This window comes from Haemaphysalis longicornis, unplaced genomic scaffold (genome assembly GCF_048455015.1).
Source record: "Haemaphysalis longicornis isolate Haplotype H1 unplaced genomic scaffold, Haemaphysalis longicornis Haplotype H1 scaffold_14, whole genome shotgun sequence".
Classification (NCBI taxonomy): Eukaryota; Metazoa; Arthropoda; class Arachnida; order Ixodida; family Ixodidae; genus Haemaphysalis; species Haemaphysalis longicornis.
Window position 1 is genome coordinate 58,371,056 of NW_027526245.1, and position 12,773 is coordinate 58,383,828.

Consider the following 12,773-nt stretch of genomic DNA (forward strand, 5'->3'; position numbering starts at 1 on the left):
AAAAGTCTGCCACTTCATTGTGGCATGCCATACTCCTGTGTCGGCAGCTGTATGGTCCCTAGAAAGATTTAGTCTGCCGTCCGCCGGCCGCGAAGGGGGCTCCTCTGCGGTGCATGCAGCGGCGATGCTGCAGACAATCGGTGCGCGGCCGGCCAGTGTCGGCGCGGGAAGCAGTGCGGCGACGGCGCTTTGTCGTGTTGCATTCGTAGGTGTGGGCGCTTTCAGCCGATTTTAATGGCGCTTTCGTCCCCTCTTTGTCTCTGTCTACAAAACAGATTAGCCACTTAAATTTTTTCCCACAAATACCAAGAGATTTTTTTTTACCGAAGCATGAATTGATGGCAGTACGTTTTCACGTATTATGAACGATCGAGCCAAACCATAGAATAGTATCGCTGCGCTCTTTCCGCTATATCCTCTTCCGGGCAAAAGGCTTCCACCCATACTCGGGGGCATCGGACGCACTGTTGGCAGGCATCTTTTGCTAGCTGTGGCACATCACGCGGTATCTCGATTACGTTACCTAACAAAGAAGCGTTTTTGTGTATACCCCCTCCGTACACCGCCATGGATATATAATTGATTGATTATAGGGTTTAACGCACCGACGCAACGCACGCGATCAGACACGCTGTAGTGGAGGGCTCCGGATTAATTTCTACCACCGGGAATCTTTAACGTGCGCCGAAATCTCGTACACACTGGCGTTTTTGCTTTCCGCCTCCATCAGAAAAGCGGCCACCGCAGTCGGGAATCGAACCCGCTACCTTGTGGATATAAAGGCGCGTGAAAATCTTTGTGTGCTGTGTGGGCGTTTCATACATTTTTTGCGGCCCATTGTAACCATCCTGACTTCTCTTTGCTTGCAAATCAAGTATATGCTTCGAAGCTTGAGCGGGATGTGACCTATTGACATCGTCCATTAACTAGGTCCCCATCGCAGGTCCAACGCTGCCTCCTCAGTTGGGAATATCTGTTGAATATAAATTCCGAATAAAAATATTACGAGTGTACGCACGCATACGATGTTTTTTGGCACTTTCAGTCAACGGGGAGAAACTGTGTTACTAGATTCCATTTTGCTCCGCCTGTAATTTTTCTGAATTCCACGATTAGAAAAATACGCTCAATTAAGGGGCGCGCGAAATTATTATTTCTAGAATCAGGCTGCCAAACAGTAGCTGCGTTTGCATTCTCCATTGCAGGGCTTTTTTTTATCGCCTGTATACTCGGAGGGATTCGCGGGACGCACACGGGCAAAGCAAAACGGGATAATATTTTTGCTATGACCAATCATTTTATTTGCGGAGTTTGAAATTAATAAGATAACTTCTTTTAATGCTCATTTCCACTGGCGATTTGCCTCGTCGCGCGACGTCGCTCGACGCGCATCGCGCGATGAGGCGGTGTTCGCACTTGCGATGATGCGACTGCGCTCAGCGCAGCTGTTACCCGACTTGAACCACTTTCTTGGTGCGTCATCCATTCACAGTCAAAGAAGATTATGTAATAGGAGCGCGACAAAAGCAGGTAGAAATCAAACTGAAGCGCATGCTAGTAACGTGGAACAATGCCGAAAGCATTGCGGGTTACAGGAGGAGCAGAAAATAACAAACCCATGAAGGCTCTTTCCAACATATTATTGCACGCGCTTGCTTTCGCGCCACAACAGTCGCATCATGGCCCACAAATTTCTCTTCTCAGAAGCGACCGGCTCATCGCTTTGCGACGCCGCGCGACGAGGCGAATCGCCAGTGGGAACGTGCCTTAGGGCTTATTTACTCTAATGATCATACGCCTTGCTTTACCCCACCCCCCTCCCAAAGGGAAGTGGGAGGGCTCGGCCCGAAGTATTTATTAACGGTTTTTTTTTTGTCAAAGCATTTCAGTACAGCTTCTTTTTCTTTTTTCTGGAGCCAGCCTGGCCGGGTACATGCCGACCACCTTCAATGTATGACGTTCTACTACTCCCAGTACTCAGTATTTTTCACAATTCGAACAAACACTGCGTCTGACGGCGCCGGCTGTCTTTGAACGTGATCTCACTGTGTCATCATGGTGCGAAATAATGAATCCAGCGGGGATAACTAAACGGCTACTCTCGTTGCTGTGGTTTCATCCTCGGGTCTCACTCGCGAAGGTAAGCGGCCGCAAATACACTCTAAGAAAAAAGGGTGTGGTAGTTTCCCCCTTGACGGTGAAACAGGAATGCATCATATATTGCACCCTAAGAGGTATAAAGATTCTCCCTTTAAGCGGGAGGACAAGGTTTCTCCCCCTAAGAGTGGAGGAAGATTTCTCCCTTTCGTGAGCTAATAGAGGAGCGTTCCTCCCCTGGCAGCGTCACCCAAGCAAAGCTTGTTATGCGAGAAAGGCCTAGCGAGCTGATCGGTTTGAGGATCGAGGAAGTACAAATACGTAGGTTACTGTGGTTGACTGCACTTAACCTGCGCTAAAATAACCAAGTAATCACCTACCAAGCACCAGAACTGCGTTAGCAAGCCACGCCGCCAATCGTATACGCGCGACTTCCTGTATTCGTCTCGCTGCGCGCTCTACCTGCGCGTTCAGGGCTTATGCGCCGCTGTAAACACAGAAGTCATACCGATTGCTTTCAAAATGCCGCCTTCATTTTCCGAAAGGCTCGTAACTCCGCCGTTCAGCGCACACGAGATCCCAAGCATCCAATGCGGCCGCTTGAGAACAACCAGTTGTTGTTAGTCGCCTTACCTTGCTACAACCAATGCATCAAAACACGGATCGTCTGCAATCGTAAATCTCAGCGCAAAGGCATTGCAGGCGACACGAGAAACGTATCCGTCGCTGTCGCATCCATCCGAGCGAGGAGATGACACTGCTCGCCCTCTAGCGTGCTCGAAGTAAAGCAATCGTCAACGTTTTAAAATGACCGATAGATGACTGAAAAAAAGTAGGTGTGGGGAGGGGCAGCTACTAAGCATCACCATCAGTGCGTTTACATCAAGGCACTTACATCAAGGCGCTTCCTTCGTTTCCTTTATGGATACGCATATTATTATAGCCAACATCACGGAGGCCGCATGTGGGCGGGCCCATATCGGGAAGAAGCGTAGCACAAGACAGCGACATACACTTCATTAAAGGCACTGCCAACGCACAATACACGCAAAACACAACATCGCAAGCATAATACACGTATACACCACCACATATAGTACACTTTTGACATGTCCGCATGATCACAACCCACAACTAAACATTGGAACGGCGACAAAGTATTTATAACCCTGATCGCCGAGACTGCAAGTAGAAAAAATAAGGTTGTTGCTTGTTTCGATAACCTAAGGCAGTGCGTAAGACTTAGGTGGGTTTTGTTATTTCATGAAATGAAACTCGTGCAATCGCAAACTTTTAATAATTTGAGGTTTTCTATGAAGCAATAAAATAGCTCAAAGAAGAAAAAACGCTTGACGAAAGATTAGGGCAGGTATGTTTGGGTAATGACACTCATTGCCTCGCCTTCGCTCTTTTAGCGTAGAGCACACCGCTGGTCTGGCAATCATTCAGCCAAGATGTTACCGAATGGTGGCCTTTTGTTGTTGGTAACTGATGCGTCAATATGCTGCAGCCTGTGCTCGTTGCTGCGGCCTGTGCTCGTTGACGAAAAAAGGGGCCGTGTACTATCATCGCTGACCTCTGTTAACCTGGGCGTCAGTATAAAATTCCCCGCATTTCCCCGAGGGGAAGAATGTGAAAGTGCGAATGCAGGAGTTGAATTCGCGCGGTTCGGTAATGTTCGCGAAAGAGAGGTCACACACACACCACACACACAACTACAAAGAAAGAAAGATGCATTTATTCACAGACACCTATTTGTGTTGTCGTTGTACTTGATTGCTAGAGCGGAGCTCAGCTTTGAAATTTCGTGTCAGTACTCCTTTAAGCGGGTGCATTAGCCCTTATCACGCCCGATTCCTGGCCAATCCCCCACGTGGGTATGTGCCATGCACAGACACCTATTTGTGTTGTCGTTGTACTTGATTGCTAGAGCGGATCTCAGCTTTGAAATTTCGTGTCAGTACTCCTTTAAGCGGGTGCATTAGCCCTTCTCACGCCCGATTCCTGGCCAATCCCCCATGTGGGTATGTGCCATGTCAGCGGCCAGGCAGCGCGCGCCCATCTCCCCCCGTTGCCAAGGAAGACGAGGAGCGCGCGCACCCGCAGCTGTTGCTATGTGGACGGACGGCGGTCACCGGAATTCAGGGTCGCTTATAAAGTGCATTCGCACTTAAAACGTCCACAAATACAGTGGTAACGTTGAACAGGGCGCAGGTGAGTCGCACACAGCAAGCATGCAGCGGTGCCCACAGAGTGTGCTTCAAACACACGACTGGCGAGCCGTGCATTAGCGTGGCGAGCAGATGGTAATAATAAAAAAAGACGGCGAGAAAACAAGCAAGCAGCACACCGCAGGGGCGGTGTTGCTCGTAGTCGTCGTATACGCCCGATCGGCGAAAGCCACAGTGTAACCATGAACGGTTTCGTTTTTGGCGTCGGCGCCTACAGCAGATTTCCGACGACAGGGGAGAATATTTCCTCCCCTGTTTCGGTGTTTCGTAGAGGCCGTACAGAGGGCGCTACGTGTAACGAGCTAAAGGGAGAATCTCGCTGGTAAGGGGGAGAAAACCCTAGATTTCCTCTCTTTTTCTACCCTTTTTTCTTAGAGTGTAGGCTCCATAGCACGGTTCGCAAAACATTTGGGGCCGCGAAGTTAAAAGGTCTCATAGTAGTTCTATCGTAGCTCCAATTGTGAGCTGATGTACCTCGAGCTGTTGGATTTCACCGCTCTAAAGGCTCATTCCTACTTGCGATTTGCCTCGTCGTGCGATGAGGTGGTGTTCGCACTTGCGATGAGCGATGATGCGACTGCGTTCAGCGAAGCCGTTACCAGACTTGTACGGCTTCCTTGGTGCGTCAACCATTCACAGTCAAAGAAAATTATGTTTCAAGAGCGCGACAAAACCAGGTAAAAATCAAACTAAAACATACGCTACTAACCAGGAACAATGACGAAAGCATTGCGGTTTGCAGAAGGAGCAGAAAATAACAAACTCGAGAAGGCTCTTTTCAAGATATTATTGCACAAAAAAAATGCACACACTTGCTTTCACGCCCCAACACTCGCATCACGGAATACAAATTTCGCTTCAACGTAAAGTAAAAAACTGCGTGATTTTGGACGACCACAAAAAGGGAGGGAACACAAGACAGGCGCAGTCCTGTGTTCCCTCCCTTTTTGTGGCCGTCCAAAATCACGCAGTTTTTTACTTTACGTTGAAGATGCACCAACGCGCCCAACAGCAAGTTCTTCTAAACAAATTTCGCTTCTTTTAACTGGCGCAAAGTTCTGACGCCGCCAAACTACGCGTGCTTACCACTCGTCGGTAGAAGTACAAAGAGGCTGCAAGTGAGCCTACCGTCGTGCTATCCACCTAGCTATATACAATGATTACTTGGTTTTACAATGCATATACGTTTCTGCACACTTATGAGTTCCACGCTGTTTGTTGATTAGTACACGCGTACGCTGAAGCCACTGACCAAAGAACCGAAGCGCACGGAAAGTTGCTTGCTTGCCCGACCCGACGGGTCCAGCGATAGCCGGCCAAGCGGGCTGAGCGAGCCAGGCGGCGGCAGCTCGCCCGCCGCCGTTTGCATTGCCGGATGTAAACAAATGTTTCGTTTCCGGCTACGTCAGCCCACTGCGCGGCCACGATTGGCTATCCGGTTTTGCAGGGCCGTCACGCGACGAGGCAATTCGGTCTGAGAGCGATCTTCTCCGCCGTCGCAAACCGATGAAAAGCGCCGGCGGGCTCATCACTTTGCGACGTCGCGCAACGTCGCGTGAGAAGGCGAATCGCCAGTGGGAACGTGCCTTAAGTGGCCTTCAAACCCCGATGTGCGACCGCTCTCCGCGGCAGTAGCGCGCGGTAGGGACAGCCGGCGGCCGCTCTCGCTCCGACTGCTCGGGCGCTCCGATTGCTCTCAGCGCCCTCTTTGCAGCGCTATGCCTCCATCAGCGGTGCGGAGACGCCTGCCCATAGAGAAACCTGCGGATGGCAGACTAGCAAATCTTTCTAGGGACAATAGCAGCCGCAAGGCAGCGCCGTTTGCGCTCATGCATGGTATAGTGGGACTGCAATAGGTAGGACAGCGATGAGTGAAAAACGGAAATGTGGGAACTCTTCAAACGACAGCAGCATCCCTATGTCTCAGCATTTACGCCGCTAGTTGTAGTACTTCCGCATACAGCGCCCCTAGTGACGTTCTGCAGCGGGTTTCGCGATTGATCGCGTTATGCGCCTGATGTACTAGAGCCATAGAGATGAGTAAAGCGGCTCACTTAATTGCGAGGCGCAGAACAGGTCCGTTCACCGAAGTGAACCGCTTCATTGGAACAGCTCAGCGGTTCATTAGCCTCTATTAAGCGTAATCTAAATTATAGCTTAATGTAGGTGCGGGAACTTTTCCTTATTATGCAAAGCATTCTGTTGTCACAGCATCCGCTGTATTTGTACTGAAAAGAATGGGCCTCACCATGATTACAAAAGTTTTAAAAGCAGAGCATTTCAGTAACTCACGATGTCACCCGCGTTGGCGTCCGTAGTCCGCGTCCGCATCGCTCCCCTACACTATATAAATACTTGCCGGCGCCAGGTTTCGATCCTACGACTCTGCGGGCGGAACGCAAGGTGCACGGTATTCTACCAACTGAGCCACAAAGCCGACACAGAACGGATGGTTACGAACGTGCCTTATATCCTTGACTCATTCAACCGTCGGCCAGAGGTGCGCCCTCTCCCCCGCGTCCTCCTCGCCTTCTCTCCGCTCGCAACGCCCTCTCTCGCCGCGTTCGGTTCGGGCGTACAACAGATGGGGACGTGCGCAACACCCTCTCTCGCCGCGTTAGGATCGCGCGCAAGAACAGGTGGGGCGCTCGCATCGCGCTCTCTCGCCGCGGTCGGTTCGCGCTTAAACCACAAATGTCGTTCGCGCGCGCTGCGGTCGCTAACATCTGTGGCGTGATCGTGACGTCAGCATCACGCGTTCGCGTGGTGGCGATTTCGGCGCTATAACACTCTCTCGCGAGGGGCATTGGATTGGATTCGATTGGATTGGCTTGGATTGGCTTGGATTTGGATTGGATTGGATTAAAGTGGATTGTGTTGGATTGTATTGCGTCATAGCCGCGCCACGTTGCGTCATAGCCGCTCCACGTTGCGTCATAGCCGCGGCAGGGGGTTCACGGCACGTTCCACCATCGACTTCATCGACTATGTCTACGCTGGAAGACAACAATTACAACAACAACCAATACGTAATCCATACGACTTGCAGGCGCGCCCCCTGCAGAAATGCTCTGCATTTGATCGTGCCCCTCGCGAGGGGGATGTTTCTTTTTCTGTCTCAGTGGTATTTCAGGATCACTCTCGGTCGATATATAAAGAAAAAAAAATGCAATGTTCTGTCAAATAAACTTTATTACCTCACAAATATGATCTTACTAGTGAGCTGTGTCGCCAGAACAAATGATTCTGGAAAACACTATACAAGAAACTAATTTGAATATTGTGGTTTGTGAACAACACTTTGTGCAGTTTATTCGAGGGGAGAGTGGTCCGTGTTTTGGCAGCGATAATATATGACGAGAAAGTTGCATACAAGAGCCAGCTGGGTCGGCTGTTACGTCTCTAATAACTCTACCGGAACGTGCCGACACGAATCATCCAGAGCCATGCTCAGCACAATTCTCTGATCGAGCGAGCAGCCGCTGAGCGGCGGTTCTTAGGAGAGCCGCTCCGCCAAAGAAGCGTTGGGAGCCAACAATCGCCGCTGAACTGAGGGGCTCAGATCATCCGGCTCGTTCCTGACTCGGACAAGAGCTGAAAGCACAAATATAACTGTGGTGAATCGTATGGTCACAGTAATTTATTTTCTTATAACTTTGAAAACACAGACGCAGTTCGTTCACTGCTGCCATAGCGGCCTCCCGATCTGTCATTCACCGCCGCCGCCACCGCCGCGGTCTATCAACCGCTGTTCCGCTTCGCGAATAGCGGCTCTCCAAAAGAGTGGGTCAGAAGAGCTGAAGAACGGCTCACAAGAACCGGCTCTCTTGACCCGGACTGTCTGCTCACACGACAGGAGGCGCTGGAGGAATTTGGAAAATAGCCTCAGCTGGCCCAGCTGGGCAGTCGCTTTTTAACCGATAATAAATCGCGCAGAGAGACGGCTCATTTGACCCGTCTCTTCGGCTCAGTAACACAGCGGAATAGCCGGAAGAGCTGAAGAGTGGCTCAAAAGTACACCCGGTTCTCCTGACTCGAATCGTCTGCTGCCACGACAGGGGGCTCTGGATGAATTGGGAAAATTAGCCCCAGCTGGCCCGGCAGTGCAGTTGCTTTCTCGCGCCAATAACAGATGGCGCAGAGAGACGGCTCATTTGACCCGGCCATGGAGGAAAGAATACTCCCGAGACGCCTCTAGCATCCCAATGCATTGCGAAAAGTGTAAAGGAAGTGACGTCATTTCTGTTGAGCCCACAGATAGTGTTGCCTAGATTTTTACGGCTGCGGCGGCTAAACCTGGGAAAATGCCATGGACACTTTTTTACGGGGCTTTGATTGTGGCTTCCTGGCGACGTTGGCAACACAGCGCGGCAGCCGCTGGGGCGTCGTCGTCGTCTGCAATCTGTGCACTAAGCAGATTTCGCAGCGTTTCTTTTACTGCCATTTCCTTGGTGGTCGAATGTTCCTTCGAAGGCAACATCCGATGGTTAATAATTGGTGTGGTCGGTGAGCATAGTTGCCGTTATCTTGTGGTGATATCTCGTCGATTCGCAAAGTGGTTTTCCATCCTTATTGGTCTGCCGTTGAAAAGGTGCGCGTTGGCAGCTTCGGCAGCGTCGACACGCTTTCTGCGGGGATTTGCTTCAGTTGGGAATCTATTCTCAGCGAACACATGGCAATGTGAAGCAGACACGTAGTGCTTCCGTTTTGCTTGACAAATAGCGCATGGGGGAATATACTTACCAGTGAACCGCGAGTGCCACCAACAACACGGCACGCAACAGTGAGGCATCTTCCAAACCACTGCAGCCACTTAATCACGTGAAGTGAGATTAGGCCTCTTTAGTTTCACGAATGTGCAGATTTCACGGACGCAAATGTGAAAAGCGTACGTAGTCCACGCGCATGTAGTTTCGAACTCGTACGTGACGCACGCAGGGCGTAGGGTGCCTGGATGCCTAGCGCCATCTACGAACACACACAGCAGTAGCCACACGCGATCCCGCGAGCTTGTTGCTATAATGACGACAAACGCTACTTTGCCAGGCTTAAGAGCTGGAAAATCACCCTTCTATATAAAAAACGAAAGCCGTTTTTGAAGTGAAACTTTTGCTCAGGGTTAGAATGGGAAAATTGAAGGTGAAATCAATAGCTTAGAACATGACATTGCACCGATTATTTAGCGACGAAGCTGTTTTCGCTGCGAAGCGCGAGGGCAGGGCGCCGCCATGTCGGTCAAATCAAACCGGAAACCGCAGAGGAGAGTGGGAAAAAGTGCAGGGCTCAACGTGATATTTCCTTGTATTGAAAAGTAAATAAACAAAGTAAGAAAAAAAACCGCTGGGGGGGGGGGGGTAAAAGGAAACCGCGAATCTGGTGGGATAAGCAAATTAAACCATAAACTGGCTCTTGAAGCGCGACAACGTGCGTCCAGATTGCAGAGAAAGGCAAAGCAAATGGGATATCAGGATGAAGAGGTGCAGTTAAGGTGGAGCCGGTACCGAGAAACGAAGTTTGAGGTGCAAAACCTAGTACAAGCAACGAAAAAAGTGCGAGTAAGAAATGGGTATCAGGTACGCGTTAGAAGGGTAAAAGCACCCCCAAAAAATTCTGGAATGATTGACACGCATTGGGAACGACGAATAAAAAAGTGCAGATTCAGATACAGGACGGTGACGGTAACGTTCTCCCGGGGGACGGCGCAAAAATACCTAGATGGAGTCATTGCTAATACGTTTGGCCAAACACGCGAGATATCGGCTAACCGGACACAGGTGGCCAATAGAAGCGCGACAAATTTAATATCGAATTTTTCGTCTAGGAAAAGCCAGAACACAATGTTCCCGAAAATACGGAAACAGGACCGGATGTAATCGCAATATAGATTATCAACCATTTGGGACCAGGGGCGGAGGCGCACTTGTATACCGCCAACGACCGCGCTATTAAATCTAAGAGGATTCCCACCCAATGGCGCGAAAGTAGAAGGATTTTGATCTGTAAAGACAAGGAAGAAAAGGACAAGGCGAGCTCATACAGGCCGATTACAGTCATGTCACTGCTCTAGGGATTAGCTATACAAGCCATAAAATCCGAGTTGTTGAAGTGGGTGGAAGGTAACGGTATCTTAGGGGAACTGTAAAATTGATTTCCGCCGGGTCGGCTGTTAGTAGACAATATTTTTTTATTAACCCAGACCATCGAAATATAGGCAGCACAGGGCAGACCAACATGGCCACTGTTTCTAGACATAAGGGGAGCCTATGAAAACGTAGATAGGGGATTGTTGTGGCATATACTGGAAGAAGGGGGATTGGGTCAGTATTTGTAGTGCTGCGAAGGGCAATATATGAGGATAACAAGGCGCATATTACATGGGAAGGGCATATAGGCACAGAGCCCGTGTACATTCGAAGAGGTTTAAAACACGGGTGCCAACTTTCGCCGTTGCTGTTCACACTTTGCATTAGAGGAATCGAAAGAAGATTGGAGGAGAGTGGGTTAGGATTTCACTTGTCGTACCGAAGCAATGGAGAGTTGGTGGAGCAACGGATTCCGAAACTGATGTACGCGGACGATATAATGTTGCTGGCAGATAATGCGGAAGACCATCAAAAACTGGCCGACAGTTGTGGTGATGAGGCAACGTACCTAGGCCTACATTTTAACCCACAGAAATCTGGAGTCATGGTGTTTAACGAGGAAGCTCGTACAGCACCACGAAGGATTCAACGGGAAGCCATACCACTAGTAAATCAGTACAAATACTTCGGGATCTGGCTAAATGAAGGAAAAGGCTACCTGAATGCCCATGAAGAACACCTCAAACTGAAAGGGAGACGAAACGCAGCAGTAATGAAACATAGAGCACTTTGCTGATACAATAAGTACGAGGTAGTGCGAGGCATCAAGAAAGTGGTAATGCTGCCGGCGCTCACGTTCTGTAATGCCGTATTATGCTTAAAGTCAGATATTCTGTCAGGACTGGAGGTTAACCAAACCAAAAGGCAGTCGGCAGATTAGCACTGGTAGCTCACAGTGAGACTGCAAATAAGGCGGTAGAAGGCGATATGGGTTGGGCCTCATTTGAGGCGAGGGAAGCACAAAGTAAAATACGTTTTTAGGAGCGGGTTACACATTTAGATGAGAAGAACAGGGCAGCCAGAATGCACAGGTACCCGTTCCTTAAAAGGGTGGACACCCAATAGCAGAAGAGGATCCGAACGCTGGCGACTAAATATAACTTGACCGCGGCGAATAAACAAGAGGGGGGGCAGTTAAAAAGCAAGTGAAGGAAACACAGACCATGAACAAACTTCCCAACTAATTATTCCTAATAGATGTTGGTATGCATTAGATATAGTGTACAAAATTGCATCAATTGCTATAATTTGAGATCGATGAGGATACACAGTTTTAGGTATTCACCGTACCGTATAGAGCAGCATTGCAACGAAGCAAAGCATCAACTTCTAGTAAGAGTGCAACGTAATATGTCTTCACTAGATTCTGAAAGAACAAGGCCTGACACGCAGACTTTCACGCACACCATACGGTACCACAGGTACAGACGAGACCCAGCAAGATAGTTATGCTGCTAGAGAGTGTTTATCATACCTTCCATAGTCTCGTTTTCCTTAGCAAAGCTGCATTGGGCGAAATCAGGGCACGAAAGCACGAAACTATTTGAATATATCACACTCTCAGGTGCCTGCCGAAAAAAAGCTCCTTCTAGAGGCAAGGACGCTTTTATTATTAGGATAAGTGCAACTTTAGCATAAAAAACAGATGTCCTACAAGTGTAATACTAAGGAGCCACCTCCTTTATACCAATGCGCAAGTACAGTTTTTGCAGAGCGCAAATGGTGCTGGTTTTGTACATTGCTCTCGTCCAGTAGATACTTCAACATGGGTAAGGGGGTATTTTTTGTCATATGTTCGCCCCTACGGAGCTCAATGGCCTTGTCGATACTGTGTGCCCTATGATCTTCCCTGGAAAAATTTGCCGCAATCTTCTATAAGCGGTACCTGAAAAGGTGACTGAGGTGGTACAGAGAACTCAACCAATACGGGATCCATGGCGGAAGGCACGAAGATGTGCCATTGAACTATTCGTGTTATTTGATGTCTGCCCCTTGTGTTATGAGCCTTCTGATGGAATAAATCAATCAATCGTACCAATATAACACACCTGGCGACACTTAAAGGAGCCATGAAGACAAAATACAAGTTGGGTTTATTAGAAAGACTGCTTAGTGCCGATAACAATGATACCAATATCACCGCAATCTTCGAAAAAATAACGGAGATATGAAAGAAAACGTGCGAAGGAGTCGCGACCCCCTAGCCAATTTCCCGCAACTTTTCTATGACGTCACGGAACCTTGTTTGTGCGATTGGCCGACGCCTAACTGACCTATCACGACGACACATGACTGGACGTCT